This window comes from Excalfactoria chinensis, chromosome 6 (assembly GCF_039878825.1).
Source record: "Excalfactoria chinensis isolate bCotChi1 chromosome 6, bCotChi1.hap2, whole genome shotgun sequence".
In the NCBI taxonomy this organism is placed as follows: domain Eukaryota; kingdom Metazoa; phylum Chordata; class Aves; order Galliformes; family Phasianidae; genus Excalfactoria; species Excalfactoria chinensis.
Window position 1 is genome coordinate 28,451,693 of NC_092830.1, and position 23,609 is coordinate 28,475,301.

The following is a 23,609-nucleotide window of genomic DNA, read 5'->3' on the forward strand; positions in this document are numbered from 1 at the left end:
CCAGCACATTCTTGCTACTATACTCACATAGAAGTTGATTTTACAAGTTATCTCTTCATATCTTCCAAATACAACCACAACCCCACCACCACAGTCTCCTCATACAACCCATCAACAGCACTTAGTCTCAGCTCTGCAATGAGATCGCCATGCAGAAATACATACTAAGAAATACACATGAGCTCCTGCACCAGAAACTGGATAAATACAATAGCAGACAAAATAAATAATTAATTAATTAAATACAGATGAAATAAACTATTTCTGATACTCTTGGCATGCAGCAGTTTGGTAAGGATATAGTTACAAGACTCACCAGACAGAGCATCGACACTTTTTACTATAGAAAACACTAGCAACCAGCCAGGGAGAAGAAATGTGTTACTCTTTTTGGCCAGCTGAGGGAAGTTAATAGAACCAAAAAGCTTATAAATAAGAGACAAGCGGAGTGAGGTTATTTTCTAGGGTAGACTGAGCTATTGGTGAAAGGATGTTTTAGAGTGCACAGAAGGGCTGGCTGGGAAGCCTAAGAGTTTTCTATTTCATGTTGTCCAGAGTGAGAGACATTCATGTCATTTCACAATAAAAAAATTTCTTTGCAGAAACACTTTGTTGCATGTATTTTTTTCTTCTTCTCTGAGGTTCAAATCTAGAAGTCCTTTTCTTCCCTTAGTGTTTGGTCTCTTTCTGCAAAATGTACGCTAAGATTAGATTCTCAAATGCACTGGGCACAAGTTATTCAGACAATACTTCAGTTCTGGGTCGTTGAAGTCTTTGAAGGAAGACTTATGCCTGACAGAGCTTGGATTTTGGTTTAGTCACTGAGTCTTTCTAATCACCGTAGCTTCTATGCTATCTACGAGGCGCTCTTCCAGTCTAGATGGAAATGCAAATAATACAAAGAAGCTTCTCGCTACAGGCTTTAAAGCAAAAGAAAACATCTCTCAAAATTTTCATTGAAATCTCTGTAGCTTACAGGATGTAAGTATTAAATTGGGTCAAATGCCTGAAGTTAATCATAATGCTCACTGTAGTACAAGGCAGTTATCCCCTGGTGTCCTCATGACCATTGTACTGCAGCTCTTTTTAATTACATTTCTGACAACAAGGGCAATGCAGCTCTGATCTTAAAATGCTGAGTTAGTTGGTGTTAAAGTATCAGAGAAAGAAAACCCTTTTCCTTTTAGATAGAAAATAGGCTTCTACAAACAGAAAACTATTTAGCAATTAAAAAAAAAAATTGTTTCTCCTGCAGACAATAAAAGTGTTGGTTTGTTTTTTTTTGTTTGACATATTAAGAGGGATGAAGGGAAATAATCTCTTCATCCCTGGAAAGTAACATTATTATGCTTTCAGCATGAAAGACTCCAAACAGTGCTGGAAATTGGCAACATTTCACCCCACATTAATGAATTCAAATAACAAAAATAACATTTATAAAACACCTATAGCAATGAACTAATGGGTACTTCTGTTTAATGGTACTCATATCAAAATACTAAAAGTGATTGAAAGCACTAGAGTTTATTTTGAACAGAGGTGGCTGAGAAATTGCACACTAAAGCAGGAACTGGATTTCTGCTATGATGGCAAAGCTCAGGTGAACCCTGTCTCCATCACAGCTTGTCTTTATCTGTACACAGACATGCTTCCCAGAAACACTGGTGGTCATGATGATAATGACAACCTTGGCAATCAGTTCCTGTAAACCTGGCTATTGTGAAACAACTATTGTTTACTAGCTGTTCTTCACCTGTGTAAAATGAGTTTGTTGGTTCTCATCTGCATCAGCTGACTGCTGAGTTTCTCAGCACAGCTTTCAGTGGTTGAATAAAGGACCACATGCTACTCTCTCATCCAGAGCCACAGGGATTGCTGCCCCATTTTAGGAGAAGAAGTCTAGTGCATATTCTGTCTCCATCTGCTGATGATCCTAAACAAAAGGTTTTGAGAATGTGACTTCTCAAGCAGAGAAATTACAAACTAGAGAAGACGAACAGACCTCAAGTATACCAAAATGCCAAGTTCTGGCAGGGAGAGAACATCATATTACATTACCCGGCTAGAAAATTTACATATGTGTTTAAATTTCTTGCAAATAGGCTGCAAAGCATATAAAGTGGGTGCTGCAGTACTGGAAGACTATTTATAGAAATTACATGGAGTCAGGGTCTGATGAATGCTGGCAAAGAAAACAGCTGCTGCCTCAATAGGCCAGAAAAGAGGATAAGATGAAAGAATATAGGTACATCTGTGTCTCCCAAGTAAATGAGAAGATGAAGCAAGAATTTATGAGTTCATACTCATGACTTATTTTTGTGGATATCAAATGAGCAAAGGATATTTTATGCATAAACTGAAACTATGTTGAAAATACCTTTTTGGAAATCTGGAGTTCACTTGGGGTAAACTTCAGTTCTAAGAAGATAAAAGACTGAAAGCACCAAAGTGAGGGCAAAGAGACTGGATTCAGATCTGGAAAATGCTTCAATTTTCTTGGTTTCCAAAGCATATAGAAAGGCAGAACGAGAGGAACACTCATTCAAACTATGCACACCAGGTTGACTGTGTTCTAATTTAGCTCAGCTCTGAGTTTCCTTTACACAGGAGTTGACTTCCTCTCTCCAGTGCTCTTTCCCCAGAGCTCCCAGTATCAGAGCATCTCCTCCCTATCTTCTTTTTCTTGCTTCTCTCCCTGTTCCAGCACATGGGGAATGCATTAAACTGAAATCCAGGTTCAGAATTCCTGAAGAGAACCATCACTTCCCTCACTTAAAGCACAAAACTACTTCTACAAAATGCCCTTTGGCCATGGGTCACAGAAGGGCAAGAGACACACACACACAGCATGAAACAAAACCAAGCAAAGATATGAACATATGGAACTTCCAGGTACAGGACAACGATTAATCCTAAATTCACCAGCAGGTCCTATCTCCCCTTCTCTTCCTAAACTACAGTATCTATTAGAAGACCTCCCTTCTTTTCCTGAACGTAAAATTAGCAGGATAAAAATTAGCACTGCATTCACTATAGGTTTGAAAAAAGTTAGACTGCATGAGCTAAAAGAAAAACCACAGTAACATTGTTTGATAACAGCAGCATGGGTGAGACACTGGAACTCACTCCCCTGCAGTTTCACTCCCGGACAATGTATTGGGCGGTGAGTGTCTGTAAGCCACTAACATCACTTGAAATTATACAGGCAGTGATAAAATAATTCCTTTGTGATGCAAATGCATCTCAAACAGAGATAGTGCAGCTGGCATATTAAATACTGGGAGCAGAAATTAATCAGGCAAGTTTGTTGAGACAAGAGAGTCACATCCATTGTTGCTATCTTGACTGATCAGCACTGTATTCATAGGCAACGTAAGCATATGAATAACATCTCATACTGTGACTGGCTCTTAATGTAAGCCTCTTAAATGTATACTGCCCCACACCATAAATGTCAAAAAGCATTGAAGATCCTTTTCTTCTCTTACATATCAATAAAAACTTCACTGGATTAAGTCAAAGATCTGTATTGCTGCTGAGGAACAGGAAACTCATCAAACCTACGGTTGTTTTGTATCAGTTTTTCAAATAATGGAAAGCATCAATATAAACTTTTTCTTCTTTAACAGCTTTCTGACCTTCTGACTGCAATTCCCACTCTGAGTGACTGCAGCTCAGGAAAATCATGTGCTCTGAAGACCCTTGAGGCAGCAGAGAATCTCATCAATTTTAATCCCTGAAAGGTTCACGGGGTTTGAGCCTGACAACAGAACAGGCCATTGCACAATGTGGCTGAGCAAAGCAGACCCCTCCGTCCCTATTAAGAGAACTCAGCACCTCCCTGCTCTGCATGGCCTCTGCCTCTGGGTTCTGGAAGAGAAGCAGGAGAACAATTCGCTTGAACTTCATACCTCTGTGTGAAGTTACTCATTGGATACAAAATACCAAATAGCAGCTCTTAGGACAGAAGGGGAAAAGGTCTGTTCTTTTAAATCAGAAGTGAAGTATTCCAAAGACTGGAGTTAGGGGCTTATACATACCATTTTTTTTTATTACTTTTCCCCCCCTCTCCTTTTTATCCACCTAGTTTTGTTACATTAATCGGATGGAAAGGAAACCCAGTTCTTACACTGCTCTCCAGCATTCTGAGACCAAGGAAGATCCATGTATCTTCCACCTACTGAAGTGGAATTGATAGAGTAAAACAACATGAACAATTGCATAAAGTGACTCAGCTGCAACAAGCTCAGCTCCCTCCGCACCCTCTTTGGTGATTGGACACAAATGCAAAAGCTCAGCAAATCCTGACAACCTTTTTGGGCTACACACCCAGGAATCTCCCCTTTGTCCATGCCTGTCAAACAACAGGCACAAGAAATAGTGGACTCAGTCCACAGTTGGTGACTTATTAGTGAGGTTTGGTTTCTAGACTTGAATACTTAAACCCTCACTTGCAAGTTTTCTTCTGGGGCCCAAGCAGGCCTAATAAGGGGAAGAATTATATTTTAAGCTACTGTTTTTCAAAATGGAGACCTCAATAATGTTTTACTCAGCTTCCCATAAGCTTGCTACTATCTGGAGTGCTTAGTGCCATAGAACAAAAACAAATCCAAAAATAAATAAAGCAAGAAAATAAAATAAATCTCAACCAGTTTATGGTCTTTTTCAATACAGAGCTGAGGCATTTAGTCCAGGCATACTGATGCCTGCTACAGCACAGAACGCACTAAAAAGCACGATGCACATTCCTGCTGCCACAAGAATTCTAGTAAAGGCTACAGTTGTTTTACAGTGCTTGAGTTTGCTCAAAGCCAGGCTGCTTACTCCATGTTCTTGCTGCACAGAAAAGAAGTACCTGCACTGCTGCAAGAGCTCTCTATTTACGCCTTTGCCTGTTTGCACATCACTGGAGACATCAGCATTGTCCTGAGCCTGCAATTCTCTAAAAGCTTGTGGAAGCAGCAGCAGATAGATGTATTGATTAGGAGAACCACCAAGTCCTCATCCACACCTGACAAATAAATAACAAAAAGCTCACTGCTATATCTAATCCCTGCTATGCTAATTATAGTTAGAAGCAACTGAAGGAAAATAGATAGCTTGATATTCCTCCATATAGCTATCTATAGCAATACAACCAAGTGGCAAGAAGCCATAGATAACAGAGGAGGGAACAGCCATCCATCAGACTGGAGGATAACCTAGTTATATTGGGATATTTGCTAATACAGTAGCAGAAATTCAAATTTTATTTACTTCGTGGATGGTGTCAGTTTCATTTACACAAATCATGCGAGATTCACTTCCATCCTCCCTTTGAATAAGCATGGGGTGGATACAGCATTGCAACAGCTGGATTTTTTCTTATATATATATTTTTTAGGAGAATTATTCTTGTCCCTTTCTAGAAGATGCTTTCACTTTGATGAATCACATGCATTACAAACCTGTTGATGTCAAAGATCAGTAGCTGAAAACTTGTCCTGTGTTCTCTCCCACAATATTCTTCTGTCTGAACTCTGGAAAAATATTTTTAAAGTTATAACTCAAGTTCTTTACATTTCCTAGAGATGTATTCCTTCTTCCACAAGAAATCCTCCTTGGACAAGAATTCAGTGGTAGATGTAATACATCAGATGAGATGCCTGATGTATTTCAGAAGCAGATCTAAGAAGCTGTGACCATGGATCCATCAGGAAGGAACATAATATGAAACTGCTTGTACATGCTGTTCCTTCCCTGGCTAGGAAAGCTCTATTCTTGCGACACTTCAGAGGATTAAGCTGATGAGTGTGCTGTGCAACCAAGAACTAATACTGCTTAACACAGCCTTTCTTAACTTCCTTTTCTACCTCCCGATGCTGCTGACCTCTCAGCCAGGTTTGAGACATCATTGCTTTCATATATGTAATGTAAAATTACAAATAATACATGTACCAACTAGCTCCATCACGAAGTCACGTCTTTAAGGAACGGAAGTGATGAGGGGGCTGCACATTTCCAGGCTAAAACACAGCAGCTGACAAACCTCTCCTCTTCCTTCTTATTAACCCTGGAAACCCCCAGCCTCCTGTGTGAGCAGAGCAGAAGCAGCAATCAGTCACAACCCCAGAGCTCTACTCCCATGGTGGTTTTGGACCATTTTGCCTCTGATTTCAGTTGGATCTGCCCAGAGGTATTCTCTCCTCCAGCCCTCAGTTAAGCAAAGCAAGAAAAACCAAAGCCTTTCAAAGGAGCAGTAGTTTTACCTTTTCCTTTTAGGCCTCTGTCCTCTGACAGACATGTTGAAAACAACATGTAAGCTGATAATTAATAAAGCTTCTAACTGGTTAAATTGTCTAAATATTCAAAGTCACAAAAGGTAGAGCTCAACTGTTCCGCTGCATAACCACTGAGCACTATGTCTTTCTAAATTCATAATAGTGAGCCATTATCATGAGTTTCTAAGGAAATCTTAGTCTGGAAAACTGCTTCCCAGAAAGAATGAAAAAAAAGAGATAGTTGTTTTTGTGAAAGTGCTGCATGTGACATTCAGTGTAGCTATGGCTCTACACTAAAAGGAGAGCAGAATTATTTGAAGAGTCACCCTAACCTGGCATAAAAGAAAGAAAATAAGCATTGCCTCATTGCCCGCATGCCTGAATGCTTTCTTCTTGAAGGAAGGGCAGAGACCAAATGGTCTTCCTTTAAAATAATGAAAACTAAGTACATATATATTTTTTTCTCAACAGGACTGGAGAAGGTAATAGAGAATACAAAGTGTTAAGTAAATTGGCATAAATTGTGGTAAATTAAGACTGTAGATCACTGCTACCTGTAATCTTGCTCCAGAAATTAGAAAAGCCCAGTCCATGTGAAGATGCTAATATTGCTTGGGCTGACAGGCTATTGGTTGGCGGTGCTTGGAATCAATGAAACAGTTAATAAAGTTGCCATAACTTGCTCTGTTGTGTTGGAGCACAGACAACAGGCATCCCCCTGAGAACTATCAATTCTGTGTGCTGGGCAGCAACTGACAAGTCTCTCGTGCCCCCTCCCCGTCCAAACACTAAAGACCTTATCTGTAGGAGGTGCCAGCCCACATGGGTACAAGAGGAGTAGCTGCTTGAGTTCTGCCAGCTGGACTCATACCTTTCCAAATCAGAGGCTATTATTCCTGCCATGCACAGGGAGGAGGTGCACGCACAGCCCAGAATCCTCCAAATGATCAAACATCAGTAGGATGGACACAGCTGTATTCTGCCCCCTACTGAGAGAATTACTTAAAAGCCAGATATTTATTCTGCCACAAGACTGCAGATTTGGGAATGGTTTGAGCTTAGATAGATGCTAGGTACCTATTACACAGGTTGGAGAGACACATTTTTCTATAGGAAGGTAGGGGCATAACGACAGAAACTGCCACCCTTCCCTACCCTCTCCTCCCTAAAAAAAAAACAAAAACAAAACAAACAAACAAAAAAAAAAAACAAACACAATCCTGATTTCCCAAGCCCCTGGCACAGAGAAGAACAATCAAGCAGCCCTGCTGTTGTGCCACCCGAGATAGCAACTGTCGCAGGCCAGGGACTGTACCAGCTGAGTCCAGCTGAACAGGAGATCTTTCCCTTTCCATCTCAGAAAGAGGATTTCTGAACTTCAAATATAGTACCAGTTGGCTGTTTTTCCCCATCAAACTGCCATTTTATGGGATAGTCAGTAGCTTAAATACAATGAACTTTATTGCCAATCTGACATTTATTTGCAATGTATATTTACTGCTAGGAGAGTGAGGGCAAGCAGTATGTTTTCTGCTCTGTCAAACAGTAGAGAGATACAGCAGGCCTCTCCCCATTACCTCCAGTAAGAACCAGATTTATTTTCCTCGACTTCAGAGAGCCATTTTTACTGGATATCACTGTACTTTTACAAGCTGAGTGAGATCTACCTGGTTCTTAATAATGTACAAATGCATCCTTCCTCTATGGTTGTGACATCCTGATATGGAGGAAAGTGCTGAAAGCAGAGGATGTTTGTTATTTTACAAGCTTTTTACAATACCAGCCTAATGAGATAATGTATTTATTTATTATAACAATAAACACAGCTGTAAAATGGACCATAAAAAATAATAGATGACTCACAGATTTTTATACCCAACATGTCAGCTGTAATTGGGGAATAAATTACATGATCCATCTGCTTGCTGTCTTCGACACCATTTTCCCTAGTATCCTCAATATTTAAATACAGTCAGCATTATTTATATTAATTACTCACTAACAACAGCAACAACAAAAACTCTGCCTGGAAATTGATTGGCCTGGTAGTATAATTCCCCAGCCACATCACCACACACTATATTCTTTCCCTTACACTTAAATCTAATGAATATGATGGACTTAGTTTTATATATTAATAGTTTTCACTTTATCATGCCAATGCTGTTGAACGTTCTCATTATTAGTGCCTTGGAGACATTGCTAACAATGATATATCATATAAAAGCTTGAGAGACGGTTCAATCCTTTAAGACAGGAATGAAAGCTTCCTCTCCATTCCAACAGCAGCAGCTTCAGGAATACAAAACCCTGCCACTATACTAAAATCATAATAACATCACCCAATGACTCCAACAAAGATGAGATATTGGAAGTAACACACATTGTACAATTCTTGAGAAATACTTCCTGTCTCTAGTGTGTAAACATATTTGCAATGCTGTTATTTACACAAACGAACAAGAACAGGGAAACGTATAGGAAGCAGGTTATTGACAAGAGAACCCATATTTACTCACACATCTTTGCTCTGTGTTAGATTCATCAGGGCATACTGAAATCGTTTAGGAGGATATTAACTGACAAGTGACAAGTTAAGCCTTTGACACCCCATCAAGTTCCTTCACTCTTTATCCAGTACATCAAGTCTAGAATTAGTATGGTATTACCTCAGGAGCTGACTGAGAAAATCAAACACAATGAAATAAACAATCTGTGTTTCAGTAATTCCTTTCTGTTTTCAGTCTAAGTGTAGAGATGTAAAGAAGTTTCTATGTTAATAGCTCAGTCTGTGTTTAAATATTAACTCCCTTTTTAAATTGGACAATTACAGCAAATTAAAAGGCCTGAAATGTTGTGATTCTTCCTTCTAGGAAACCCAACATTAGAAGTCCTTGTAATCTGTGTAAGTGTTGTTTAGGGGAGATTTCTGTGTAAGTGTTGTTTAGGGGAGATTTAATAACACAGACTATTGAACAAGGACTCTTGGTTTATCTGTTAGTCCAGCCATTAACAAGTGCATCCTAGATAGGACCCAAATGTGGACACCAAAGTCTTCCTCCTCTAGCCAGTCTAACAACATTGAAAACTTCTAAGAATATTAGAATTTCTGTCATTCTGAAGACATTCCAAATATTTAATTTTTTTACTGAATATAACAGTATATAACAATATGGAAATCACTCATAGTTTGATATTAACTAACAGAATGCATTAATAAAAGTTTAAAACCAAAACTTACACCAGTTGTTTTTATGCAATAAAACCATCAGTAATTTACTTTGAATTTGGCCACTTCCACATCTCTCAAGATTAGCTCTAAAGTGGAAGACCTAAAGTACTCAACAATCATGAGGATAACCTAGTCAGAATTTTACAGTTACCCACTAACATAATTTATCTTCTTAACTGTTTTTTCCCCTACAACTCTCTAAAGCTCTGGCTCACACCATCTGTAAGTAAAAAATGAATCACCCTCTAAGTTTAACAGACCCTTTTAAAATGCCTTCTCTGCTGCTATGTGTCTTCTGACAGGCCATGTTTTTCTGTGTAGCTGAAACTTAAATAGTGTAATGATCAAGGTACTTTATGGAGGGGTCTTTTTTCCTTGGTGGGTATTTGGATGAGGTTTTTTGACACAGTACCTCAAAAAAAAAAAAAAAAAAAAAAAAAAAAAAGAAAACCAAAAAAGCAAAACACCCCTGCCTTCTCTGAAAGGGTTTGATATGCAAAAAGCGGTACACCTGCAATAAGCAGCATTATAGACAGCAACAATAGTGCCTCAGTGATGGGAATTCTGCTTACAAGCTATTTTGTTTACATAAAAAAGGGATGGTCAGGTGTCTATATCTCAGAACCAGTCAACAGCTTTTCCATCTACTTTCAATCTTCATTCTTCTCTCTTCCAGCATATAGGAAATAACCCACTGCAAACACCCTACGTGAGCATCTCATTTGTTCACAGAGGCTAAGCCATTTTTTCTCATCGACATTGGAAAGTTCTGAATGCCTGTGTTTGTTATAGTGGATACTCCTAGTTAGTACTCTATGTGATTCCACTGTATCTGATTTCTATGTCAGTCCATCCTCCTCCAGTAGAAAAACACGAATCAGAATTAGGCAGGAAACTTGAACAACAGGCATTATCCTACCTTCCTAAAAGGAATAACAATATGGTTTAATCAAAGAGGTATAGTGCATTGTTTTTAATCAAAAATAATAGAGGGGATGTCTCAGTTACTGCTCTGTGTCCAACATTTCAGCATTAACAATCCATTAATCTTGCAGTTTTTTACTTTGCAATTAGCATGCTGGTAGAACAGTCTAAATAAATTCACCTCTGGTGTAATTGCTCTGACAGTTACAGGATTGTCCCAGGAATGAGTTTTAATGGATCATATATTCATAGATGGTTTTTTCCAGCTGCTTTTCTTGGAGGATTTCTCAGACAGAAACTAGCACAGAAATTACACCTTTTAAATATCAATACAGATCCTTACATGAAAAGAATATGTTATAGATTAGAGAAAGAAACACCATCTCTTCTCCCTGCACTTAAATTGTTTTCCACTAACTAGGCCCATTCAAGATTGTTCTCCACTTTTACTGTGTGCTTTAAGGCAAAAAGTGTCTTTATGATGAGCAACTCAGTGCAGTCGCATCCTTTAACTGCACCACCAAGCTAACTTTTCTGTAGTCAAGGTGCCTTGCTTAAGAGAGGCTCCAAAAAAAACAGAGCTCTTTGGAGTAACCTGACACAGCATTATCTGTATGTAACAAATATTACCCTAGGCAGATTAAGGGAGATTACTCTCACCCTCCAATACCTCCCCTTTCATATCTCAGTTACTCTGGTTTTCAAGGGAATCAGGCACTTTCATTCCTCATTTCCTTCCTTTTGTTTCCCCCCCCCCCCCCCTTTTTTCCCCCTATGATTAATTCCAGAATATGTGCCAGTGGTAGAACTGAGGCGTCCATCACTTCGCAACCACAGGAGCAATGAAGCTGGGTTTTTCAACCAACATTCTTGGAGTGTAATAAATCTTCAGTGATTCACTTTTATAATCAATACTGAGCAATTGCGTTATCAAAAACCCAACATAACAATGGCCATATGCAGCATTATCCCTCCACTAATGAAATATAGCTATATTTAGGGACAGGGACATAATGGCTCTTTTAATTGTTCAGAGCAGATGCAGTAACATTTTTGGATGGAAAGAAGAATGTTATACATAATTGGCCCTGGTGAAAAAAATATATATATATCTGAGAAAACATTAAATCAGAGCTTGAATTTGGCTCATACTCAAAGCAAGAGTTATTCTAATGCCACTAACTCACATATGTAGATGTTTTGGAGTCCTCATTATCGGCAGAAATTCACGTATCTTCCCAGTGATGAACTCTTTTATTCTCAGACATTGACTGAGAGGTGCAGGATTTCATCAGTTTTATACATAACTCCATCTCTCCATGTCTGAGTGCCAGTGGGGAAAGTTCTACTCTTCTACAGGTCAAGGCCAGCCCCACAAGATGTGGAGGAATGGACTATGTGTCCACACTGCTATCAACCCTGTTTATGAATGCTCTTACATAATTATTCAATTGGAAAGAGTCTGGAGAAGATTATGGAGGTGATCATTAGGTGTAGATCTGCATGAAAAGTGTAAAGCTTCTTTTTCTGCATAATTAAATATTTTTTAAAAGATATATTGTTGAGAGGCTGTGGTATGCAGAATTTCCTAAGTATTTAGTTATCAAGGGAGAAAGACATCAGCTACTGGATATGTTCAACTATTAACTTAAAAGAGAGCAGCATTAATTCCCATGGCTTTTGGAAAAATCTACAAGAGTAGACAATAACCATACAGCCAACCCAGAGAAGTTCACCATCCAAGACGCAGACATTTTACAGCAGGCAAACTAGCTTATGAACATTAATGAAATGGAGGATAAAGTGACTCTAAAAGCAAGCATCACTGGGTAAGAGTTACATCAAGTGGTTAGTGTCCCAGTCCACGTGGTATTAGCAATAGCCATTCACAGCCACAATAGAATTCCATATTGGGGCAATCCTAGCAAGAAAGATAAGTCCCAGAAAAGATCATCCAACTTGACTTGTGTAATAGACATAGTTGTTCAGCCCTTTCTTCCTCATCAGAGTCAACAGGTACACCGTATACATACAATCATTTTTCATCTTGTTATACACTTCTAAGCAGCCTCTCCTACCACTTCATCTTTCTTTCATTTTATTCATGGACTAGCACACCTATACAAGCAAGTACCTCTATCAACTTCACTAAGATCCCCCAGCTGCAAATTTGGAAAAATGAAAGGACAAAACTTTAGGATCAAATAAGGAATTAAACAAGGGACCTGCAAATTCTTTATAACTGTCTCAACTATGTTGACTACAGCCTAGTAGTAGCCCTTCTAGGGTGCATGAGTAGAGGATCTCTGAGCTGACCATCCAACTCTCTCTGACATTAGTGATGAGTTTATGTATCACTGTCTGGAGGAAGAAGCAACAGATTTGCTGTGTGCTTCTTCCATCATTAATAGAACCTACTTGAACAGCAGGGTGGGAGATTAACTTTGGTCAGCGTGTCTCTTGCAACCTCCTTTTAGTAAACATTCAAAGAGAATTTCTGTAAACATTTTTTAACATGTAAAAATAATAACTGAGGAAATTTCTCAGTTTTGTTAAATTGGGTTAACACCCTGAAAAATTCTTCCTGCTGCTTCTTTTTCTTGTTCTTAATTTCTTACACAAGATTTTAATTTTCATTCTTGTGTTTCACAGATCACTTGGACCCTAAAGCTACAATATCTGCTGTGGAAACGTGCCAATCTGACTTTCAGAGAGGGCTGAATGTCAGCATGTGATTTGCTTTCATTTATAGCCTGGTGGCATCCTAGTTACAGAGACAATATCAGGTAAGGATTACACTCAGACACCCCAAAGCCTCTGCTGTGAAAATGAATGAAGTATTTTTGACAGCTAATATTACATGACAGATGTGTCTGAAGACTGCCTCTCAGAGCTGGGTGTAGAAAAGGTAAAGAAAGCACGCATGAGATCAGCTTCAAAAATAGTAAAGTCAGTCCACCAGCCTAATACCATAAGTTTTGGCTACTGTGACAGCCAAGAATGTGGGGATACGTTTTGTTCCAAATTCTATCAGAAGTCCAATAAGATGACTTTACTCGTTGATGAACCAAACAGCGGATAATGGGCATATGTCCAAAATAGAAGAAAAAAAACAAGAGAACCAAGGAGAAAGCAAGAACTTGGGAGAATATGAGAAGTCACATTCTCTGCAACAGTAAATCTGTGGAGGCAGTTATCGGACAGAAAAATGTCAAATGGCAGGCCACAGAAGTGATTTGTATTTAGTGAACAGAGTCAGGAAAGCCAATGGCATCCAGGGAGAGAAGCTGAGTTGCTGTGTGTACATTAGTCACTTAAACCAAGCTTACTGAAACTGCAGCCTTCATAGACTGGTTGGAACAGTATAATTATTTAAAAATTCTGCACTGCTTAGTCAAATGAGTCAAAACTCCATAATAATATTTCTAGAAACACTGGGATATTCTACGCACAGCTTTAATTATTTCCAGTAACGATGCCTCCAAATAAACTATTTACCAATTTCAGAAAGAACAATATGAACAAGTCTTAGTAAAATATCTAGCTTCACTTGTGTGTTTATGCATGCTGGAAGATGTATCACAACCCAGCCTTTGAGTCATAATTTTCACTGTTCCTGTACCAACATCTCCATATGCACAAACAATAAGGCTTGTCTCTCCCCAGGGAAAATTGTTTTGTCAACACATCTTGGCTGAATTCCACTGTGGTAATATAGCTGAAAATCCATGGGAGGTACTGATGTCTATCTCAGCCTGAGCCACACATTCTAATTCACTTCAATAACTGAAAAGGAGGTGTGTCCTGGATTATTACTATTTTATTTGTATAGTTGTCATTACCTAAGGGCATACACAGATGATGATTTAACCTCCGATGCAATTAGGTTAAGAATGTTGTTCAAATTTCCATGCTGAATTCTCTTTGATGACCTGCTCACTCACTGATTCAAACTGTCTCTGCTAATGTGAGGACACTCTGCCTTGCACGACATTAATAAATCTTTCATCGGTACATTTCAGATTCATTGCAGTTACAAGCAAAGTTGTTTGAACTCATGTTGTGCTGTTTGATGTATCTTTTAAAGATGCTCACAGCAGAGATAGGCCAGAACTGGGACAGCCTCCTGAAAGATGCAGATACAAACCCTAGTTTTAATCTTTGAGTGTGCTGATTAAGGCTGGAAGCAGAATATCAGTTCTAACAGTCCTCCAAAGAATTCAGACCCAACCTCAAACTTTGCAGCATGGACTATCTGCTCGACTTAAAAAAAAAAAAAATAGAGATGGAAAATACGAACATGCTCAGAATTTGATGTCAGTTACACATGGAAAAATACCTAGAAGTGAAAACTGTCTATGACTTTATTGAATAGACGTTTTCTTGTGATCTAAGAATTGTCTTGTATTAGTTCATAATGATTTTAAACCTTATCACATATAGAGAATGTAAAGTGACCTAAAACAAACGTCAGCTTAGATCTTTATCAATTACCACTGACCGCTACAGAGAATCAAATTTTCTAGGTGTCATTAGGCACTAACTTGATGTTGAAGTTCCTGAGAAAAGCAATACAATCTTTCTCTTTTCAGACAGACTCCATATCCATTAAATGCTTACAGAAATTACCCAACCCAAACCCAGAACAACACTGTGTACCAAGTAATACTACTATCTCCACAGGCACATGGGCAAGTCCATGACAAGAGGCAGCTGGGAAGGTCTGTTTTGCTGGTTTTAGTTAAAAACTTACTGAGGAACCCTTCAGAAGGAAAGCACAAATAAAATGTCATTCTGATCTAGGCAGAGGCTTTCTGCAACACCGATCTCTCATCACAAGCACCAGTGATCTACTCCTTTATCCATCTGATACATATTCAAAGTAATTTTAGCATCCACTGGAGTTGAGACTATGATTAGATGGGTCTTTTACATGACATATTTCTCCTAGATAAGTGCCCTGCTTTTCTCTCTTTTACAATTTCTTTGTTCAGATATCAATCTCTGATTGCTTCTCTATGCTACACATCTCTCAATATCCAGACACTTAACTAAACAATAACTGATTCTCACTGGCTATCTGGGATGAGAGTATCCCATACAACCTCAGAAACTGAGTAACAACCAACAAACCAGGCTGCAAACCCCCAGAGGCACTGCCCACTGAGCCACCACCTCAGGGATGACATCAAGGAATATGTTGTGGGCGCCTTAAGGAACTTACACGGATTTTCTCATTTACCATTTCAGAAGGGAACAAGTTCATAGGAAAAATAAAATCAGGTCTAAACAAGAATAAATTTGACCTTAAGCTTTGAACTTGAAGAACATTGCCCATATTAAGCAGAAATTGAGGTGGAGACTTAAGGTATTGATTTGACAAAACTCAAGCCTCTGCTTAACAGCTTCTGCAGATCCCTAGTAATTGCTACACATAACTTCTTGAAAATCTCTGAATTCCAGGGAACACAACCAGAGAAGTAGGAAAATACAACATTTTGTTTTTATACAATCAAAATAATTTATGATTTTAGGCTTTTTGCATTTTAGTGCAAGAAGTAAAGACAAAGGGATGCTTGACTGAACTCTGCCGGTGAAATTTTACTTTTTCCAATTGATGAATAAATATATTTAAGTAGCCAATATAGTCCATACACCATCACAGCTAACATAACATTACATAACAGATTTCTATTCTCTATTAAAATACCGAAGTTCCAGCAGCCTACCTTCAATCTTCAGAAAGCTGCCAACTCCCCTGGGAAGTATTTCATCATCGTTCAGGCTCATTCAAACACTAAAAAGAAATGAAACAATGCCATAACACACTTGTAGTGGAAAGAGTAACTGTCTACAGACCATTCCACAGTAGGGACAATCCTGGTAGCTACAGATATGAGCAAGCATCATTTTGCAAGGACAGTGAATAACAGTAATCACTGTCAACATTGTTTTAATGACACTTTGATTAGTGCCTTTTCACCTCTGTGTAAGTAATCTGTTTCACTTTCATTCACAGCATCTGAGGAATCTCCTACAGCTTGGCCCAGTACCCCCTTAGGAATTTCACACACTCTACCTCGAGGTCAGCTATCAATCCTGCACATAACCCAAGATCACCTCTTGCATAGTAGATATACTTCTCTAAGGGAGTCGTTAGCATTCCCCCTCAATAAGGACTCTTACCCTTCAGCCACCACCTGCAGTTTGTTAACCACTCAGGAACTGACAAGCAGCCTATCATAAAGAAACCACTATAGCCAGATGCCTGAAGAGGAAGCACTGCAAAGAGAAATGAGTGTGGCTCTGGTCACAGGTGAAGGCAATTTCTCTAGCAGCAGCTGTGCTGGAGCAGTTCCTCACAGGCCACGATAGGGGGCTCTTCCATTGGAAGGAATGAGGTATTTTGCAGGATCATTATTTGTACAGTCAGGTGTGTGCAAGACATTTTCCCAAACACAAGAAATGCCTTTGGGGTTTTTCTACTCCAGGGAATGCAGCATATCTCTTGGAAGCAATACCTGCTCATGTTGGTTAATCTTCTTCAATTGCTTGTTTACGTCCTCACCATATGCTCACTGTCTGTTTGGAGAAGCTCTGTTTTTCCTTGTCATCCTGGCACTGTTTCTCTTTCCCAAAGGCTGTTTATTACCTTTTATATTTTGAAGTTGATTCTCCAGAACTGCTCAAGCCTTCACATGTTCTTCAGAAAAACCTTTTTGTCACCAAACCTATAGCTTCTTTAAATAAAACTCAGTTGTTTGCCTGCATCTTTCCACCATCAACAATTTAAATCCAGATACCCTCTCAGCTATCTAGAGACTACAATGACACACACGTCACATTTTGTTTTATGTTCCACTGCCTTACATTTCTTACACTTATTCATTCCTCTCTTCTCTCTTTACTATGCTTAATGCCTATCGTCAACATACTGGACTGAACTCTGCAATTTTTCCTTTCCTTTTCCACCCTGGGTTATGAAGGAGGTGACATATTTAAGTTTTCTCCAGGGAGAGACAGAGGAAGAGCAGAACTCTGGGCAGTAGCTGAGGAGCTGAGGGACACAATGCTGAGGCAAGGCATGAATCTTTTAATGAGATTAGCAAGCAGAGGAGAAAAGAAGCAAGCAAGTGCTAGAATTACAGAGAAATCCCTGTACTAGAAAAAACATTCACCAGGATGTTGCTGAGGACAACAAAAAAAGTATTAGGGAGCAGTACTTTGCAGGTGAACAGGCGAGATTTAGACTAGCACAAAGAACAATCAATCAATTTTTGTGCTAGCAGCAGTAGTGGAAAAGTGCAGAGCATAACTGAACTTGGTTTACTTGTTTTATGGAGTTTTAACAGGCTTTTCCGAGCAGCTGGCAGAAAGGAATATGGCAAATTTTAACACTATTCATCATTCTTAAGGAACTGATCATGCTTATAGCTAGCTGATGTGTGGACTGTATGAGTGAGGGAATTTCTTGATAACACATTGCACACAAGTACCTTGCTTCATTATCTTTTAAATCTATACTAAGCAGCTGAAATTTAGAAACATTACAGCTGTAAATACACTAAATATCTGAGGTCACAAAGAAGTTAGTTCCAAAAACAGGATTAGGATATGGCTCTTCTGGACCCATTATGGGTGATATGATATTAACAGAGAAGAAGATGAGCTCTTTCTGAATATTAGCAGTATTCAGTGTGGAATGCTCAGTAAAGCACTTTAACATAAACCAATGGAGAATAGAGAATGTTCATAGTAATTTCTACAGAAAAGCATTAGAAAGGGGAAAATCTGTATACCTGGATTATATCGCAAAGAAAGATTTTTTTTTAAAGAGAGAATAACAGCATAATGGGAACACGTCTGCACTTTATTTTGTATAAATACACTCATCTATGCTATGTAAAACTAATATAAATAGGTTACCAGATGCTACAGCTAATATAAATGACTAGAAAAATCTGACCTAATGGTGTTTTCTACCTACACTGCATTCTGTTTGCTTTGCTATAAATGACAAGACACCAAGCAAGTGGAAAACTGAGAACAGTATTTTAGGTTGGAATATCAAGCAGTGATATATGCTACCCTAGTAGTGTTCCATTCATTTAAATGGGAGTTCTGTTGCATACTTATAAGGGGATGGAATTATCTGCTTCAAATTCCTACTTTTGCTTTTTGCTAAACAATGGTGAAAAATTCCGACAATGCAAAGCTTCTAATGCACAAATAAATCTGCACCCTTCACCTTATCTACAACCCTGGTATGCATCCACCACAATTACTTTTTTTTCCTCTATTAAGAAAGAAAATTCCTGCTCCTAATGAGATGTCCTGTTTGGTAACTTGAATTCCCCTTTATATGCATCTAATTTGTCAAGAGAAGTGTAAAAAGTGACAAAATACTTGCAGAGAAGCACTGAGACTATTTCTAGATAATAAAGAACTTCCAACCAGCGGGAGCACAGCCTGACAAGAGCTGGTAGCAAAAAAGATTGGCTTAAGCCAGGATTTAGACATAGAGTGGAGAGCTGTGAACTTCTGGGAAAAACAGACAGCTCCCCAGGTAGGTTGTATTTTATGAAGTTTTCCATAGAGCAGTAAATAGTCAGAGCTCTGCAACAGGAGTCATGTGGAATCACACATATTCACAAGAGTGAGCTCAGAAGAGATCTCTGTTTCCTTATTGAAATATCTCGGACCACTAAACCTCTCCCAGTTATCCAGCACAGAGTTCAATAACTTGTATCTGACTAAAGTGCTCTTTGTCTTAGATTAAAGCTCGTCTCCTGGAAAAGCTTTCAGCCACTACTGTAAAATCTGAAGAGACTTCGTCTCTATCCCTTTCCTTGTACTTTGTTCCGGTGGTTAATCACCATTACCATGTTTGCTGAAAAGCTTTTTTGAGTCTTAATTTAGTTTCTGCCTTCCCCTCTTGTGCCTCTCTCCTCCAGGCAAAAAAGGTTCTCAGTATCTTCCATTATTTTTCTCTTTGTGAGTACACTTTATAAAGCACACAACAAATTTCCATCTGCGCACACACACAAGAATCTTCTCCCACATAATTGCTCCCTATTATCTCCCTAAAATGTAGCAAATATCTTCTCTAATTGAGGGCAAATATATTGCAGTCTTTTCAGTGCTTGTGGCCTGAAAACTTAGTCTATCCTTTCCAGAAGTAAACTGGGAAGCCATGGGAGATGAGCTTAATAACTGTAGCTGCACTTTCACATACCATCACCTAGTAGTTCATCATATTTGTCTTTTTTTGAGTAGCAGTCCAACATTAGCACAATCTTTGCCTCCTGCAGGTTCCCTAGACAGCTAAAGTTAATTGCACTCTAAGATTAGGTGGACAGACATCTGTTCCTCTATTCTCTGTTCATTTTTGAGGGGTTTAAACTCTTAGATTTCATTACTTGATGAAAAATATTCTCTAGGAGAAACTGCCCAACATCCTCATTTTTCTCATGAGTTGAGAAGTTCTTCATCTTTGTGAGATAAGTTCATCACCTGCATCTCTCCAGCTACAGGACAAAAGTGTTCTCTGAAAAATTTCTGCTATCTTTGCACCAGAAAGTGTTTTATTACCTCTCTACCATTGAGAAGAATATGTTTTGCAGGGACTTTAGCTCCTAATAACTGCAAGGGAAGAAGTCTGTATGACTTACAAGCATGGATTTTTCTCTATTTGTAGCCTCCTGTTATTTTTTTTCTGTACATCACAATTTCCCAGGGTTATTGATTGCCATCTGTTTACCTTTTTCACTGTTAACTATAAATTGCTTTGAAAAAAATTAACTACCTCCCTTGCACATTAAGCTAGAATCAGCTTTTAGCCAAAGTCATTGTTTTCCTTGATTTGTCGATTCTTAAAATTAAAAAAAAAAAAAAAAAAGCTCTCAGTTCTCTCTCTCATTCTTCTTTCTATTCCCTCCCCTTCATATGGTTCAGCTAACGGTTTTCCTTCAGCTCAGTGGTCTTTCTTTTGAAGCACTGTGTATCTGCACGGCCAAGTATAAAGGTTGCTTCTACTTTCTGTTTGCTTGCACATGTGTAACAGGGCCATAAGCACTGGTATTTAGTCAACAACCAGCTTCTAGATCAGGATTGATTCACTTTATACGTGAAGTCCACGTTTTATATGCTGAAGAACAGAATAAAAGAATTTTGCTCCCTGAAATAGTGCTGGTATTATAAAATCATTCTTTTTTGTCCAAATGGTGACATGACAGGAGTGCATAAGGGACCCCACATGCAACTCTACCCAAATACCGGAGTGTGTTTATCCACTGCATGACTCCTTAAGCCTTAGTTTACCCTGTGACAAACTTCCTATCTCCCCATACCTGGTTTAGGACATGTGGAAGGAAAGAAACCAGAAAGCATTCACTGTGTCTTCAGGCTACAGGAAAAGCTGATCACCAAAGACGCCGGAGGAAAGAAATAAAGAAGAAAAAAAAGGAGTTAAAAAATAACATGAGAACATCAAAAGATACATGCTGGCTCTATTCTGCTTAATGACACACAGAGCCATGTAATATTAATCTTTCACTGTTATTTCCAATCGACAGCCTAAAACCAAGCTGCATCTTGTTATCTTAGTTTTCTTTATTTAAATTGATTTTCTTTTACCACTTTAATTATGATTCACTTTGGTCAAATCCCAATAAAATCAAACTCCTTAAGTGAGAATTACACAGGCTTTTGGGTTTGTTTGTTTGTTTAACTAAAATCCTTGATTGTTGTGTTTTTGTTTTGTTGTTTTTTTTTAACCTCTTTCCTTGAGGAAAAGATGTGAAGAACGCTGTGTCTAATAAATTCAGAATAACGTCAATTGATCTCCACATATTGATGTCACCAATTTACCCATGAATGCCACGGATGAAATCTTAGTTCCATTAAGGATCATTAGTTTCTTGAATGCATTCATTATTCAAAACCACTTTCTAGCTCTTTTCTGCAAATAACTCCACCTCTGGAGCTTGTCAGGTGTGTGTGTCTTCTTTACTCACATAACATTAAAACGTCCTGCCTGCCCTTAATAAGACAAAACTTGCATCGATCTGAGCAGAGATTAATTCTCTCTTCTGAATACCTGCTCCCCAGCTAGCATCTCTGTACCTTGCCAATGCCCAAAATGGGCTGAGTTAATCTGGGCTGATCCTTTTCATTACATATACTAGTTAACAAAAGATTAATTTAGTTTCATTAATCACTCAGCTCTTCAGTAAAACCAGGAAATCTCTACTACCTTCACTCACACATTATTAATTTTTCAAGAAGCTTCCTAATCATAGGTACTGTTCTCAAACAGACAATGTGCTTATTCTATTACTTCGAAGGCTTCAGTAGCTGAGAATCTCAGCAGCTGCGTTTCTGACCTTTGTATAAAAATGTACCTCTATGATGAAACTATATTTTTCAAAAGACTTCCCTTGAACCATAAAATAAATTTCTGTATTTCTCCATTTAGCTAGTGGGTCGTATTTTGTTCTAATTTATGGCAGAAGCAGTGAAGTAACTTTCTCACTCAGTAGTTACACTCAGTATTGAAGCTAGTATACATTCAGCAGAACTGAGACAGGTGAATTTCTTTGGAGAAAGATTTATGGCACTTTGCAGTTTGTTGGTGTTCCACAGTTATCAGTTTCCTGAAATTGGTTATTTCTGCTTCTTACTTTAAAAAAAAAAAAAAAAAAAAAAAAAAAAAAAAAAAAACAACAACAACAACAACAAAACAACTTTTTAAATTAAAAATTAAATTAAATAAATATAGCATTTCTGTGTCGTGGTGTGCAGGTAGAATTTAAATGAACAGGCAGATGTTTACAGAACGTCAAACCTAGCTGTAGTCATTTTCCTGCTGGATTAGGCATACAGAAAGAGTCAGAAGATGAATTTGTTCCTTGATTAATGTTTCTGGAGTTACACCAGTGTAAATTTTGCACTCCTATCTTATTTGAAAATAAAAACTTTGTGATTTTCTGCTGAAATACACACTGACTAAGCATGATTTATAAAAGCTAAACTAGTTTAAAGCTGTCATTTGAATTCCTTCCATCTGCCAGGGTGTTGTACGGGGCTAGTCATCGAAATCTGGAGCAGCCTGAGGATGCTCTCACTTCTGAGCACTGAGATTAACCTCTGCCTTTCCATGGAGCAACAGACAACATGGACACTGAGGAAAAAAACATCCTCAATGGGTAATAATGGCATGGTTCACCTTCAAGCTGCAATGACTCGCCTTACCCGGACAGGCTTGCATTTAATGACAGGCAGTCCTAGGAATCAAATGTGAAGGGAAACATACGCTTTTCAACACAGGCTGAACAAAGATTTGATCTCTTTTGTTTTGTGCTGCACTGCACATTATCAAGATTAAATCTGAGAGAACAATGCCATTTCACATTACTAGGGAAAACAAATCAGACAAAAATATGTTCCTCCACACCCAAACTATCTGGATCTGGGCATTTGTTCATTTGTATCTTGAAATATCTTGTATCTTACACTTTGAAAAAGTGTCACTATTTTTTTGGGGCATTTTTTCTCCTAAAATGAGGGAACAGGTTGCTCAGCATCTCCTGTGCAGCTGTATTCAGAGGCTGTGTAGGGCACACGTGGACCTCCAGTGGATAAGTAACTGAAGAGCCAAAAGCCAAAATGGTAACACTAAGGGGGAAGCAAGCCTGGATTCTGCCATGTCTCACTGTCCCGGGAGCTCATTTATTCCTGTTCTTCCAATCTGTGGATGCTACCAGAGAACCCTATTGAAATCCCTTAATAAACCTCTCATAATTCAGAGGCTTATCATGGCCTTTCAGAAGCTTTTGAAGTTCCCCCGTTACTGATTTTCATATCAAGAGGCCAAATGAAGCTGTTCTCATACAGATTTGACTAAAATCAGGTTGTTTAAGGGAAAAAGAAGTTTATAATGAAATAATCAACCAAGAAGCAAAGTCAAATTTAGCTCAAGACTTCAGACATTTAAGCCCTGCCATGTCCTTTGGGAACCATGTAGATAAATCCAGCTAGTTTAGAATAAACGTAATCTAAGAATTTCCTAAGTAAATAAAAAAATAATAATATTAAAAAAAAGCTGTGGCTGGTACTGGGTTTTTTGTTTGTTTGTTTGTTTCTTTTTACAGTGTGCCATCATAATTTCCTAAATATTAATTCAAAGATGAACT

At 38.4% G+C, this 23,609-nt stretch overlaps 1 long non-coding RNA gene across 1 annotated transcript; it reads right to left on the reverse strand.

Moving 5' to 3' along the window:
- Window positions 1-14,409: 14,409 nt before the first annotated feature.
- On the reverse strand, window positions 14,410-20,801 carry LOC140254150 (uncharacterized). The gene is made up of 3 exons (XR_011904074.1): window positions 20,766-20,801; window positions 16,146-16,213; window positions 14,410-14,542 (listed from the first exon to the last, which is right to left on the reverse strand). It is a non-coding gene; the product is annotated as an uncharacterized lncRNA (long non-coding RNA).
- Window positions 20,802-23,609: the final 2,808 nt, after the last annotated feature.